General features: G+C 36.0%; 1 long non-coding RNA gene across 1 annotated transcript; it reads right to left on the bottom strand.

Moving 5' to 3' along the window:
* Positions 1 to 15,203: 15,203 nt before the first annotated feature.
* On the bottom strand, positions 15,204 to 16,036 carry LOC113354515. Its single transcript, XR_003361922.1, has 3 exons — positions 15,926 to 16,036; positions 15,684 to 15,764; positions 15,204 to 15,445 (listed from the first exon to the last, which is right to left on the bottom strand). It is a non-coding gene; the product is annotated as an uncharacterized LOC113354515 (long non-coding RNA).
* Between the last annotated feature and the right edge of the window lie 576 nt (positions 16,037 to 16,612).

Raw genomic sequence — 16,612 nt, 5'->3', positions numbered from 1 at the left:
GGACAATGGTGCTACAAAATAGTCCAGACAAGAAAATCAAAAAATCACCAAAGCAAATCCATTCCACTTGTTCAAAGCTGAGGATGGAGAAATATTTTCAAAAGTGTTTGTGCCAACGGACCAATTAAACAACACACTTAACCTCATCCAAAATCTGGCCAGAGTTCTTGAACTATCCTTGAAACGATCTTATATTTTCTTTCATTCCACACAGCCCACCAAATAGCAAAGGGCATCATAATCCACTGTGCGTCTGTTACGCTGTATAGTCTTTTCTTTCTTCCTATTCCATCCCAGATAGTAGATTTGATATCATTTTTGAAGACACAGACCATCTTAAAACTACTGAACAAAACTTTCCAAAGATTCATTGTTCCCTCACAATGCAGAAAAATGCATGTGAGTGTCAGATTCCGCAGCTTTCTTGCAAATACATTTTGAAAGTAATCATAGCAAGTGAAGAAAGTGACTTCCTGAGATATTTCAAGATTCCGAATACATTTTGTACGGGAAGTTTATAAAGCCTTCATCTTCCAGTGCATTATAACAAGAAAAGAGAGTGACACTGTTAATTATCTGGAGGGTTAAGCGGCAAAATGCCCCAAAATGGACCCCAAGGTTGTGAAAATACCCCGGACATTAGGAAAAAGATTAAAAGGCCCCGTTCCATTAGATTTTCCGTTGGAGAGAGTTAAGTAGTCGAAATTTCCCTTCAGGGTAGGTTGTCCATAATTCAAGATTCAGGACTTAGGGTTCAGGGTTTGTGGTTCAGGATTTAGGATTCAGGTGGTGGTGGTGGTGCGGTGGTATTGGTGGTGGCAGCGATGGTGATAGTGGCGGTGGTGGAATCTACTCAGATAGTCTTCACCAGCATTTCACTGCTGGATTGTTTACCTTTTGAGGTAACTCTGATGCTAAAGCAATTTCAGAATCTATCAAAAACTCGAGAGAAGTTGAAATTTCATGCAGGGAGGACATGAGTGAGAATTATCATCTATCTCAAAGAACAGAATTTACTTCTGGAAATTCTTTAAAGGTTTGGGAAAACAATTGCCAAGGAAAAATCTGCAACCCAACAGCCATGCCAAAATAAAAAAATAAATTATATATCCACTCTCAATATGCATAGCCTGATAGCCACATTTTGTTCATAAACATGCTTTGGTTTTAGGTTCCAGACCAAAGACTTCTCCCCACAAGCTAGGAATTGTTAGCGGAAGAAAAGCATTATCATTGCCGCCAAACTTTTGAAAAATAACTTTTCTCCAAACAGGTTTTCTTTCCTTATCATATCTCTTGGTAAAGCCTCATTTCGTTTTTTTGTTTTTCCGTGTGTGTTTTTGTCCAGGTTGCAATTACATGCGAATAAAATTTGTACGGCAGACTGAATTGAGAGATTTGATCCCATCCAATATATGACAGATTTTGAATTTGGCGTTCCTATCCAATTCAAAATCCAATGAAGCCACAAAGGTTGGATGCACAGATCCGGTGCTCTGAGTATGGGCCAACCCAAACGTATATATACTTTTTCTTTTCTTCCGCACTTAATTCGCATTTCTTCATTTCTTCATATTAGTCGCAGACTCGCAGTCGCAGATGTCCTAAAGAGGATTAATTAAACCACCTTGCTATCGGAAGTATGACAAAAAAAACTGTTTAAACCAAGAGAGTACTGATCTTATGGGACACTATTGGTGCATAGGAGCAAACCTACCGACTAAATTTTTGTTAATGTGATTGTTGAGCGTTGATATTTTGCACATCGTAGTTATCAACATGAATATTGTAGAATTTTCAAAGAGCAAAATTTATGGAGAAGAAAAATAAATCCAAACTCAAAAGATCTACATTGTTTTAACACTCTGATAAATCTTTTCTATTAATAAAATCTCCTATAAATAGAATTTACATATAACTAAATCACTAACATTTAATCCTATATTTAGGCACTAATTGTCCCACTTAGCTAGTTAATAGGAATTAACTCCCACTACTACAATCACGTTAATTACTCATAAACATTAGGATTTCACCACACATTTAGATTACCAAATCAAATACTAACAAATTATACTAAAACATATATATGTTAATTAAAATGTGTTTGGATTAAATTCCAACAACTTCCCTTAATTCAAACAAGTATAATTCATTATTGTCTTTATCATTGAATCATCCATCATCTTTCATCATCATAAATCAGCAACATCTTTGAGTTGTTTCACCATCATCATCATCATCAAGATTATCATCGTCACGATCTTCTTCATCATCATCATTAGCCGATCAACATGCTGCAATGCATCATTTCAATTAACCAAACATATTATGCAAATTAAATATATATTTGCACCTTCATATACCTTTTCTGTCGAGAAGAATATAAAACACTTGCAAGATAAAAGAAAATTATCCCAGTTAGAACAAAATTCTAATTCTTGAATCTCTTTGCGTACTTTACACAAATCTTCATCATACGTAATAATTTTCCATCATCAAAATCCTTTTTTTTTTCTTCACCAAAGAAAAAAAAATAAACTTCTTCATCATAATAACATCAAATAAATCAAAAAATAAAATTTCCAGAACAATGTTTTAACTCTCGGCAAACAAAAAAAAATTCTTCGCCATTGCCCGAGGATCACCTGGCTCTTGATGCCAAGTGTAGAATTTTCGAAGAGCAAAATATATAAAGAAGAAAGATAAACCCAAACTCAAAAGATCTACGTTGCTTTAACACTCTGATACATCTTTTCCATTAATAAAATCTCATATAAATAGGATTTACATTTAATCCTATATTTTAGGCACTAATTGCCCCACTTAGCTAGTTAATAGGAATTAACTCCCACTATTACAATCACATTAATTACTCCCTAAACATTAGGATTTCACCACACATTTAGATTACCAATCAAACACTAACAAATTATACTAAAACATAAAACATATATGTTAATTAAAACGTGTTTGGATTAAATTCCAACAAATATCCTACATGAGAAATCTAGATGCACAATGAGTTAAGGGGGTATGAAGGCGCCATTTGAAGAGTACATCCACAATGACAATGCCCTTCATCCAACCGGGCATTCATATGTTCGAAACAAATACAAACCATACGAACATTCCAATATTGAAAGGACAGAAAAATTAAACCAAAAGAGGTAGGAAAAAACTTACTAAAAATGTTGCTAGCAAATTATAGCTTCGTTCTAGAGAGCTAAATAAATAAGCGAAACAGACAAGATTGGAATTAGTGAACAAGGTGAGCGACGATCTACCTTCCTTTGAGCAAATACATGAGACCATGTCCTAGAGACTCCAAATCATCCCTCCGTTTTTGTGCTCTTTCTATACATGATACACAAAAACGAAAATAAGCACCTAACAGTGGAAAAGTTACGTAGTTAACCAAATATAATGCGAGTTGCGAATGGAATTTATCAAAGAATCATGGAAACTGTACACATCCAAATATTAAAACATACCGATGCTGAGGTGAGTATTCATGCTTGCATACCGAGCAGTTCATGTGGAGTTCTGAATTTCCCTGCATTGTTTTAGACCATGTGATGAAAAATCAATCAAAAAACCATACAGGTGGAAAGATTAACAAGCCTCCTAACATGTTTCTTTTATACATGCAAGTTAAAGTAAAAGGTTAACAGCTATTGGTTAGACTTACCGTGTACAAATGCCAAGAGGACCAAATTTTTATAGCTGCTTAATTACCTATATGGGATGTATCGGTGTGTTGAAGTATATGTGTACTTCTTAGCCAAACCAAATAATAACTTGATGGCTTGATGCAGAAAAGATTTAGCGTGTACAAACTCAACGAGATTGATCTGACACACATTCAAAATTAAAAAGAAGAGGTATTAAGAATAAACAATGAGTGAACATGCAATACCTACCATCTGGTCTGTAATCATCAGAACACACCTCAAAGAAAGATCGATCCCTACTGCAGAAGTTGAATAGTTTGTTCGAGGTTTTAGGTCCAAGTAAACCCATCACGAGAACATTATGGTCCTCTTCAACACCAAACCATCTCATGTTTGGAATTCCAGCTGCCAAAGTGGAAACAGACATATACTAAGATAATTAAATTAAATATATTAACGACCTTAATAAATCAACGAAAGAGAACAACAGAGAGAGATAGTAAGTCTCATGATTTCCTCCTCGTTAGAGTCTGTACAACTTTTGACTCGTAAAGCAACTGGGGATGCTTTATCTTGACGTTTTCCCGTGAAAGAGAATGGTATACCATCAAAGATCGTGTAGTCTATTTATGCAGAATAACTGATGAATGCATCTAATATTAGAATGACCATGACATGGATGGGTACATACAGGCTAAGCCTATGGCACAAAAGTGCAATCTTCCAAAGTGGTTTAATCATACTCCTATGGAGTATATTATAGCATACCCTATCACCATACTTTTAGCATAAGAGACATAAATATTTTATATCAGTCAATCACTTCCTCGGCCTTTGGGTGAACAAAGAAAAACAGTGCATTGCTTGACTGAGTGTACTACTAGTAAGAGCTAGTAAGACCAGTGAAGTAGTTCCTATTTGTACGTGTCTGTTGGAAGATCAACTCCTCTACTGAAATCACTTCCTTTGCATATTTTTTTCAGTAGTAAAAGCATGCCTAGTAGCCAGAATGATGGGCACTCTCAACCTATAGACTTGGTCTTTCAAGTCATCTGAGTCCCATCTCTATGTGATAGGCGGGATAGAGTGTACTGTGCCAGGAGAACAACTAGACTGAAAAGGTGTCTCACGACATGACCAAACCTAAAAGTCCTCTAAACTTAACGGGCGTGGGTTTCAATGGACTTTTAAGCCGGCTCTCGCATCCAATCCATTTAAGTCCGGGTCGGACACCCGGCTAAAAGTCGCTTGCCTCAGATTGAGTCCGCTGATCGGATGCATTCGAGTTGGGTTTTGATAGGAAACCTACCTAAAGGAGCTCGCTCGACGGTATGAGGAAGAATTTCTTTTTCACGGAAGATTTTTAATTATTTGTTTCCTTGTAGGATTCTGGATTCAGAATGCAAAATATAGAACTCTTGCATATATCATCAGAACATGTATATATATGTTCTTTTACCATCGGGATATGATGTCTCTGATCTGAAAACAGGATAGGAGGGAAATCAAATCGTCATCCCACATATTCAAACAATAAAAATCTGTCTTTGTCATGTTCCAGATTTCCCTTGTTTGATTGAGTATTATTCAGATCAGTTTTCTCTGTTTAAATCGATCAAATGGCTATATTGGATATTATAAGTCCATGCACCACTTGGGTACCTATCTTTTGGGGTGAATGTATTCAATTATTTGCAAAGAATAAAGCAGCTCTTCCTGATTCTCATGAAGACCAAGATCCTAATAATGCACAACCCATTGAGAGTTCTTCCTTGGATACTCTTCCGGTTGTTGATGGTCCTCTCCCTGATCTTCCATCCGATATCATCGCAGACATACTTACTAGACTTCCAGCAAAGTGCATCTTTCGGTTGCAAAGGGAGTCGAAAGTCCTATATGACTTGACCACAGGTCCACAACTCCATTCTTTACACAGACGCACCTAAGTCGAGCTAATTCACCCTGCATTGTTGTGCAATCCCTTGATCTATCTTGGAACAGTAATATCAAAATTTTATTTTTGATGAGAAAGCTGAGAATAGGGTCGAGGCTATACGCTTGGATCTTAGTCTATGTGATATTCATTGCCGTGGGGAGTCGATGATTCTTTTCGATTCACATGATGGGTTTCTATTATTTAAAAGCGATGATATTTGTCCTTCGGAGGTTTTCTGTATTGTGAACCCGATTACTAAACAACAAGTAACTGTAACAACTTCATCATATTATCATTCTTATGTTTGTGGATTTTACTTCCATCCTCGTAAACAGGAGTACGAATTGCTTTATGTGTGTTTCACTGGTGGAGGGCGGAATAACTATGATCATATATCTGACGCTACGACAAAAGATAAATTCATCGGTGCATGTAATGTGGGAAATATGTCGTGGACCCATATTCGATCTCCTTGCTCAGTGTATGCATTGGTGTTGGTAATTATTCCAAATTGAAGGATAATAAAGCGATCCAACAATGGTTCGGTTTCACCAGTTCTAATTCATCTTTGGCACCTTATAATTGCATCTCTACCTCTAACTATAATTGCATCTCTACCTCTAACAACAAGCCTAGGCCCGGGCCGTTACGGCACGGGTCATACCCTAGTTAGTTTATAGTTTACAACCCAAAAATACAAATTAAACCCTAAATTGAAAATACATCAAAATCTGTAAGAAAGTTAACATAGAACAATATATCAAACTTATACCTTCAATGTTCTTCAGATCTCCAAAGTGCTTCAGTTCTTCAATCTTGACAAACCCTAAAATGGAAACAACAAAATCGTATTAGATTCACATATGAAACCCTAAAACCGAACGAAAGAGAAGAAATCGAAAAACTGAAATCTAAAGAATCAGATTCACAAATGAAATCGAAAAATTGAAATCAAATATTAAATCCTAAAATCAATGGATTCGATAAACTTAAATCAGAATCTCTAAATCCTCGAAATCAAAGTCTCTGAGTCTGAACCCTGAAACTCACAACTGAAACGCTAAATATATCAAAATTTGTAAAACCTAACATAAAAAGTTAAAGATTATACTTACACAATGATAGAGTTCAGAGATTGAGATGGAGATGGAGATGCAGATGCAGAGAAGAAGATGGAGATGTAAACCCTAAATAAAGAGCAGCTCAGCTGAGCAGATGTCGATGGAGATGTAGATGCAGAGAAGAAGAGAGAGTGAGCCGACAGAGTCTCTGCTTGTGGCGGAGAAAAAATAAAATGAAACGAAGAAAGAAATGGATTAAGGGAAGGATATACCTAGATTGGGATTAAGGGTGGAAAAAAATAAAAGAAGTCTTGACCGGAGTTTGACTTGGGCGCGTGTTTATAAGTCGTAGTGTTCCCGACCACGCACGTGGTTCACACGCTTGAACACAGCGCGCTTGCGATTTACAACCTCGCTTGTGAGGTTACAAAATTCGAAACGACAGATCTTGGTTGCGAAAAAGAAGGGCGTTGCAATTAGCAACTAAAATTTCGCAACGGCTCTTATGCCCTTGCAAACCTGGGTTGCGAATCCCTAAAAATGGTGTAGTGGATCTTGTGATGAAAGATAGCTTCTACTTGAATTCGCATCAATATTTATAAGTGTTGTATTAACAACAATTTGTCCATCTTGTTCACAATTAAATTATCTCCATTCAATTTCTTCGGTGAAATTGAATTAATTTTAGGTTTACCATTAGAAGTTGATTCTTCCACAACCATGACGTTAAGCATTGGCGCAAACAAAGAAGAGGTTAACTTTTGATTTTTAATGTTTAGGTTATTTTTATTCTGGCTCAGATGCCATAATAAATTATGGGTATCGAGGGATCATGGATCAAAGAGAAATCGTGACATGAGACAGAGATTTAACGTGTTTCGGTCAACTCGACCTACGTCCACGGACAAAACCCCGAAGGGAGAAATATTATTGATCACCAGGGATAATTCACAATTGCAGTGACACTCTTTATTTATAGAGTGAATATGTAATTAATTAATTAATCAAGATATGATCTTATTCTTGAGTATATCTTAATTAACTATAACATATCCTAATAAAATAGAATATAGTATATATAGGAAATTAATTAGATACTTTGTTATATAGAAAATAAGCTAAATTACACAAGATCTCATATTCATGTAAACTTAGCTTGATCTCCGTCAATCTTCTGTATTGCTTGATCTCCGTCGATCTTCTAGTAGGTTGAGTCTCGACTACATCATTTTTACCTTTGACGTATGACTTAAGTCTTGGTCATTTTATCTTGGTTGTTGACTTCATCTTGAGCTTGACCACCTCGATATATTATAACATCCCCCGCAAGTTGGACACGGAGAGAATCAAAGTGATCAACTTGAATACTGACTTAACGAACACAACTTCAATCACGTACTCGGTGTTGTCAATAAATTCTTTGATATCTTGATCACATTTGGAAGAAAGTGATAAAAAGTGTTCTCGTAGAAGTATATTTGATCATCTACGTCACTTCAAATGAAAAGAATCGCTAGAATAACAATGGACAACATTTTCTTTTTATAAGTAACGACATCAAACATGAAATCAAAAACAAAATAACAACATTGATTGATGTGGAAAATAAAACTTGAATTTTTAATCGGAAGCAACTTGAGCGGACCTCCCCGCTCTGATACCATGAAACGACAAGGTCGAGAATATTAATTGAAGTTTTCTCATTGAAAAGCTTGAATTACAAAACAGGTTTTCCTGTGAATTAATAAGTAGAGATCAAACAAAATCTAAGCGTAATAAATGTATTTCCTAACTAACAAAATATATAACTATATATACAAAATATACAATAAATGTGTATCTCCTAATACCGTTTATCAAAGTTTGGAGTGCTACTACATCGAGAAGAAAGTCGTTGTATCCTGGGAGATAGACATCGATAATCCGTAAGCACCAGTGCGGGGTGAATCTGTCTTAACGCTAGAGGATATAATCCTTGCCTCGACTTTGGTTTCGTCTAATTGGGTTTGCATATCTCTTCTTCTCTGTTTGTTTTATTGCAGTTTATACACAAGATTGCCAACAACATGTTATGTTGGGTGCAATAATCAAAAACAAGGAAAAATCAAATAAGCAAAAGTTATTGATACTTAGCTCCTTTATAATGGAAGTGATCGATTTCATGAAACGGACGAGTTCCCCATATCTCCGCAACAGCAACAAGAAAAAACTTTGGAAAAACAGAGCGAGTCACGTGTTCAACACGTTGCCCTTAAGACATTAGCGCCCGGCTACACTCAAGAGTGATGCTATAGCCCTCACAGGACGGATATCTCCAGGATAAAACACCCTACTACACCTACTACTAGCATATGTAGTAGATGCTCAACTTGAGCTTGGCAACTCCGAAAAAACCATAAAGGAAAATCTCGAACACTTGAGAAAACAATATAAAATGTTTTTTCCCTTAGGGGTCACTCTAAATATAGAGCAACCCCTTTCCCATAGATTTTACAAAAGTAGTGAATTTGTTTATATAATTGACAAATACAACTTAAGAAGAAAAACTCTCCGATGTGGGACTAAAAGGTTTATATAGTTTCTTAAAACTACTAAAAATTGGAAACTCCACAATGTGGGACTAATAAGTTTCATCTACAAAAGAAAACAATAAATTATAATTTTTATTAAAATTTTAAAAAATTATTTTTTATTAATCGTTTTCCAACAATCCCCCACATGAATGAAAACTCAATAAAACATGAAAACACAGATAGATCTTGGTAAATCAACATCCCAATCTCACGATCCAAACAGACTGATCGTGCAAGTGTTGAAATCATACTAGTCATTTCTACGTCCTCTCCCTCACACAAAAGTGTGTTGACCCCAGGGTCATACAATGGATTGCACAAATCATAATAATATTGAGAGCTTTCATCTTTAGTTCTCACATGGTGAGACTATAGGTATCTTTCACCAAAGTGAAAAAGCATGAACTAGTGAACCCTTAGTGACCTTTAGGTCCTAAGTTCCAGTAATACCAAAACTATCAAAACGAAAATCACATAAAAGGCGCAGGAAATACCATTTTAGGCAGAGGTGTCCATGAGGTCTTGAACCTTTGCTTAGTGAGATATTACCGGAATTACTTGCTAGAGACAGTGAACTATGTCTTGAACTACTAGCGTTTGATGTAATTCGCGATAACAACCACGGGTGATATCTCCAAGGTTGCTGCCAACCTCGTGTCGTTTTTTCCAATTTGGCCCTGGACATATCCTGTTTCTCAGAATGCTCTAGAGAATCAAAGCTCATATTCTCATAGGAAGCGGCCCACTTCCTCATTCAGATAGGTGAGTTTCCATAAAGAGTGTTACTGCTACACCCCACTTCAATCTTAAACTGAAACTATAGAACCCATTAAGACTTCTTAAAAGTCATCCTTCACATGCAGTCACACTATATCGTCTACACCATAGGGAAGGGACAGAGAATAAAATTCTCTGATAGTGTTTACCTTTACCCACCACAAATTAGTTGTATCATTTGAAACCTTGATCTTGGGATCTCCAGTCAGCAAGGTTGAGTATCCTTCATGGAAAGTTTAATTTATGAGCTTAAGCCCCTTCCCCTTGATGCATTTCTAACTGTATCTTGGGATAAACCTTTCGTCAAAGGTTTCGAGATATTCTCCTTGGACTTTATCCAATCAATGGAAATAACGCCGAATGAGATTAGTTATTTTCAGCTGTAGCTATTATAGCTTGGCTAACACAATGTATAAATATAGCTGGCACATGCCTATGCCAGAGAGGAATGTCTTCTAAAAAGCATCTTAGGCACTCGACCCCTTCTCGCGCTTTATCTAACTCAATATTCTCAGATTCCATAATGAATTGAGAAATATATGTTTGTTTGTAAATCTTCCAAAAACAAACCCTCATGCTAGAGTGAAACATATCCACTCGTAGACTTAGACTCCTCTGAGTCAACTATCAAGTTTACATCACAAAGTCCCTCAAGGAAAGCAAGATACCTTTCATAAATCAAATAAAAGGTAATAGAGTATTTTAGGTACTATAATACTCTATTCAGTGCATCTGAATGCTATTGCTCTGGACTATAATTATATCTACTTAACTTACTCACAATATAGGCAATGTCTAGACTCTTACAGTTCATTAAATTCATCAGACATCTTATAACTCTTGAGTATTCAAGTTAAGATACTCCGTTACCCTTTTTTTCTTGAGTCTACAAGAATAATCATACGGAGTCAAGCAGGCTTACAATCACATTGATTGTATCTCTTAAGCACAAATTCAACATAATGAGAATGACTAAGACTACATATGTTAGATTATTTTTTAATCCTCATCCCTAAGATTATATCAACAGGGCCTAAGTCTTTCAAGTCAACATTCTCATTCAGCGCATGTTTTTAGTGGAATTAATCACATCTATGTTTGTATCAAGTAAAAGCATATCATCAACATGCAAGCATACAATCACACAGGCATACTTATCAGATTCATTAACTTAAATCCACTACACATTATCACATGATCAAATTTTCAATGTCTCTGTTAACGTGCTTATTTTATAAACCATACAAAATTTTGTTCAACTTACAAACTTTGTCATCATAACCTTTCACTACAAAGTCCTCAGGTTGGTCTATGTAAATTTCTTTATCTAATTCACAATTTTAGAAAAGCTGTCTTAAAATCCATCTGATGTATCTCTAATTTGTTTATGACAGCAATAACAATTAGCATCTCAACGGAAGTAAATCTCGTCACATGTGAATAAGAATCAAGGAAATATACATCTTCTTTTAGTTAATAGCCTTTAGCTACCAACTTAGCCTAATATTTTTCCACAGTTCCGTATACCTACTGTTTCCTCTTAAAGACTCATTTACATCTTATGGTCTTACTCTCTGGAGGTAAACTAGAAACCTCCCAAGTTAGGTTCCGACGGATTGAGTCCATTTCACTAAATGAAGCTTCTTTCCATAATGGGGTTTCAGTAGATATCAAGGATTCTTTACAAGTCCAGGGCTTAGACTAAGCTAGGCATGTTATGAAGTCGGCTTCATAAGAAGTCTCAAGTCTAATTGTTTTACTTTTCTTAGGCTCATTTTTAACTTCATCTTCCTTTAAGATAAGTTCTGACTATTTGAATATAAATCTAGGGGATCAACAACACATCTCTAATGAGGTACAGGTTTAATAATAAACATGTTCAAAGAACTTAGCACCCCTGGATTATATAATATTATTCACAACAAAGTCCGAAAAATCACACCAAAGTATGAAAAATCAGAACACACAACCAAAAATCTATATGTAGAAGTATACCCAGCATACCCTATATGAAGACACAATCAACATTTCTGGTTTCTATCTAGTTCTTTTAGGAAGAGGAATGACAATCTTAGTTAAACACCCTCACACTTTGACTCATTCATAAGAAGGTCATCTACCTTTCCATAAATCATATGGAGTTTCATCTGATCCTTAAGGGTACTATATTCAAGATATACTAGTTAAGAGGACTGCCTCCCCCCACAAGCCCGCAGGTAATCCTGAACTAATCAACATGGAAATTATCATCTTCTTAAGGATACAATTGTTATGTTCAAGGCTTCTAATTGGTTTTGAACTTCAAGTTTATACATATTAAGGCTTCTAAGGCATCATCCTTATCCCTAAGAAATTATACAAGATAGTACCTCGTACAATCATCCATGAAAGTTATAAACTATCTTTTACCATAGTGGTTTTGGGTTGAAATCATGTCAACTAGGCCTAACTGAATTAATTCTAAGGGCTTAGAATTACTCTGAACATTTGTGTTAAAAGATTTTATAGCATATTCATTTTACTTTTGTGTTCAAGATCCAAAGTAAATTTGGGTACGTAGCCTATGCTAGGCAGTTTATGCATTAACTTATAATTTTACGATTCCAAGTCTACCATGCAAAACATTCAAAGAGACACAAAAGAAAACATAAGAATCAATTATGTTCACTTCAGCAGATTTTCCTTTAAACTTATATATAGACCCTAAGTCCTCTAACTGTTTCCTAAAAAATCAATTCCCTTAGTTATAACAAGTTTTCTACATTTAATTAAGATTTTCAATCTTTTACCATCTTCAAGAGAACAAGATACAAGATTCTTTCATATGCTCGGAACATGAAAACTTCATTCAGTGTGAGAATATTACAAATATGAGCTTATGCTCGACCTTTCCCTTTTATGCAACCTCTGTCGCAGATGAGTTACTCATATAGAGTTTCTCGACATCACTTATCCTCTGATAAGAGGTGAACAGGTCTCTGTTTCAACAAACATACTTAGTGGCTCCAGAGTCCACCCACCAGTCTCTCATATTGGTTATTAAAATAACTTCCGACATCATGTCAATGAACTCGTTCTAATTTGTTTCAACTAAATTGGCATGAAATTTCTACTTATTAAGGTTTTATGTTGTCTACACTTTACTGTCGTATGGCCAAGAATTTTACAAACATAATAATCACCCTTAATTAAAGTAATGCCGGATTCAGTTTTACGAAACATACCTTTCTTATGAAGACTACGCTTAGAGTTGTGTTTGATGTTCTCGCCTTTGTCATCTTTGGAAGACTTGTGTTCATCCACATGCGCCTGGTAGCCATGTTCCTTTTCAATTTCATGTCACAAACTTCGCTTATACTCTGACCACGGACATGGTAATTTCCCAATCACCTAATACACTACATCTCACAAACCTTAGTTCAGATAAAATATGAGTTTCGAAGATAGTATCTATATTTATAAACTTCGTTTGAACCACCATATCAATAAAAACTCATGGTTACCTCATAAAAACTACTTTAGTTAACAACAAAATTCTGCCCGTCAAAATTTTTCAGGAACGTTTCTCTGTTTTGTAAAATATCAAAAAATACTTTTACAACTCCAAAAATTCTGAAATTTTACGTGGGTAACTATCAGGATGTTCAGTACGTTGTGTCAAAATGGCTCATCGAAATTCCTTCTAGGCTAAGAGATAAAATCGAAACTCTACAGCTGACCAAAAATTCGTTTTTGTTTTTCACTCCACAATTAACATCCATGATTCACAAACCAACCAACCATTTTCGATTATTACAAATTCTAATGTCTTAAGATTGTTAGGTGCAATAATCAAAAACAAGGAAAAATCAAATAAGCAAAAGTTATTGATACTTAGATCCTTTATAACGGAAGTGATCGATTTGATGAAACGGACGAGCTCACCATATCTCCGCAACAGCAACAAGGCAAAATTTTGGAAAAACAGAATGAGTCACGTGTTCAGCACGTTGCCCTTAAGACATTAGAATTTGCTGGAGTCTGCAAGTAAGCCTTGAACTAGAATTACTTGACTCCGCCATTTCTTCTGAGCCTAATGGACTTTCTTAACAGTCCCTTCTTCTAGTGCTTCGATTATTCTTTTTCTTGGTATAAAACTTCAATAATGCTTTAATATTATCGAAATTACAATTGCCCGCCCACTTCACTGTAAGAATGAATAACGCAAAGGTGTCAGTGGGAAGCAAGCCTCATGCCATCGAATTCCCAGCGAAAACTGTAACCGATGATTCCAATTTATCCCCATCAGTAATGGCGATAAGGAATCGTACTCTCGGATTATAGTCCTGCAACACCCAAGAATTATCAGCTTGAACCTGCCGCTCCAGAGAACTATCTATTTAACGTTGCTTAGCTCGAACCTGCTTTTATTAGCTCAAATCTTCGACAGTGCCATGCTGCCAATCGACACATGCTTATATGACTGGATCGGAAAACCCTCTCAAGTGCCTGATAAGGTAAACATTCACTTACTATTTTTAATCCTTAAATAAATGTGCCCAAGTAAGCATTATCGAAGTGAAGTAATCAAACGAGTTTGCGGACGTGTACGACCTACCAAAGCTCCTGCCTCGACCCATTTGATTATGTAGTCAATTGCAGCTAGCAAGAGTAGGCTCAGTGGTAAATGGACCTAATGTCCAATCCCATCCCCACTAATGGCCACTGACTCATAGCTAGACGTCGCTCTCCTGCTGGACTCTTCATAAGAGGCCATGTAGCTAACGATCCTTGTAGTTGCGTTACTTTGCAGGGGAACAAATTAACACTTGGAAGGATCGATATATTCCAAAAAACATTTTGAGGAAAAAAGAAAAGAAAAGGATTTTAAACTTTCAAGGGTTTCTGAATTACTCTTCCACGAGGGAAATAGGGAATGGAACGTCGATCATGTTAAAGAATTACTTCCACGGTATACTGTAGTATCTACATTTCGAGAGATTTAGATATCCGGGATAGGTTGATTTGGCTCAAAACTGGTCCAAGTTTATTCATAGCCAAATCCTTGTACAAACTGTTAGTGACGAAATCCCCTCAATTTTTACTGGAAGAGATTTGGAAAGTATTTTCAATAACAATAATAACAAATATAAAAAAACTAAAAAATGGTATTGCAGTAAAGATAGAAAATCACAGATTTAATAGAGAACTTGAACAGAGATGTCCTTGCGTGGAATTTATACCGAATCTAATGACAAACAGGAACCGGCAAAGTTAAGCAGACAGTTTAGTCATGGCTGTATAAAAACGACAATCACGACGTGGAGTTTTTGTATACTGTGGAATATGTGGAAGATGGGAAATGAAGTAATTCTTGAAGGAAGACGGTCATCTGTAAACATCATTGCGAAGAAAGCAATACATCACTGGAAAACTCCGAAAATCCTGTAAGTGAAGAAGAAGATAATTCAAGTCCTGTTGAACAACAAATTCAAGTGAAGATAATACAAATTCTCTACTGAAGCAGAAGCAATAGAGTATCCTTTTGGGCTAAGCAATTGGAGGTGTAGAAGTAATCATTAAGGGAAATGCACGGCCTGTTGTGCATGACCTGTGCAAACCCTCCTACTTGTATTAGTAGAAGGCATAATAAATAAATGATCCTCTTTCCTTTAAAGCATACCTGTATATCATCGTCTCCGCAAAACTTTGTATGCGAAGAGAAAGCCAACTGCCTCCAAGAGCATGTTACTTGACTTTTTCTCTGTTGAACAGATCCAAGAAAATTATATAATCATGCTGTTAATGATTGAAGAAAATCCAGATGGCTTAATGATTGAAGAAAATCCAGATGGCAAGCATGGTATTAATGACTTCAAAAGATCAACTAATATCTTTAAGTTGAAGACAAATTTGTATACATACCTGAAAACACCGTATCAATCAACAAGAGTACCGGTATCATGAGAGCGAATAAGCCAAATAGGACTAGCAAAGACCAGTGGTACCAAGATGCTTTTTGAATGGTGTCTTGTTTCTGCTTTTGATATCAGAAAATGCCTGAACATCTAACAAAAATTGATGGTCAGCAATCTGCGTGCTCTGAGATTGTCCAGCTTGGTCACCTTCAATCTCCATTTCTAACTCCTCAAATCTAAGGGATAAAGCTTCCCTTCGAAGTTCAAGACTACCAAGTTTTTTATCTGCTTCTATAGTATCCTTTACAGACATGAAAATGATAAACAAGGTTCCAACCAACATAATAGCACCTAGGATCATGATAACCCAAAACTCAGGATTCGGTTTGGACGTCTGCACGGTAATAAAGCTTCCCATAAGTAGTGAGAAACCAGAAACTTTAGTTGTAATGCTGTCCAATGCGTCTGCTAGATCCTTCAACAGTTCCTTCTCCTCCTCGTTTATCTTATCCATTTTTTCTCAAGGCTGTCCATCCGGATCTTAAAGGCTTTATTCCTGTTAGAATCTAAAAAAAGAAACATGAAAAACAACAATATTAACCATGAGATTTAATCATCACTATAGCCCATTTCAGCACACTTTTGAGCCTCCTCTTTATTTTCCATTCTAACTCGAGAACAGAAGGAAATTACA

Source organism: Papaver somniferum, chromosome 2, assembly GCF_003573695.1.
Source record: "Papaver somniferum cultivar HN1 chromosome 2, ASM357369v1, whole genome shotgun sequence".
In the NCBI taxonomy this organism is placed as follows: domain Eukaryota; kingdom Viridiplantae; phylum Streptophyta; class Magnoliopsida; order Ranunculales; family Papaveraceae; genus Papaver; species Papaver somniferum.
The sequence above is the reverse complement of the archived record's forward strand: the minus strand, read 5'-3'. Positions and strand labels throughout refer to the sequence as shown.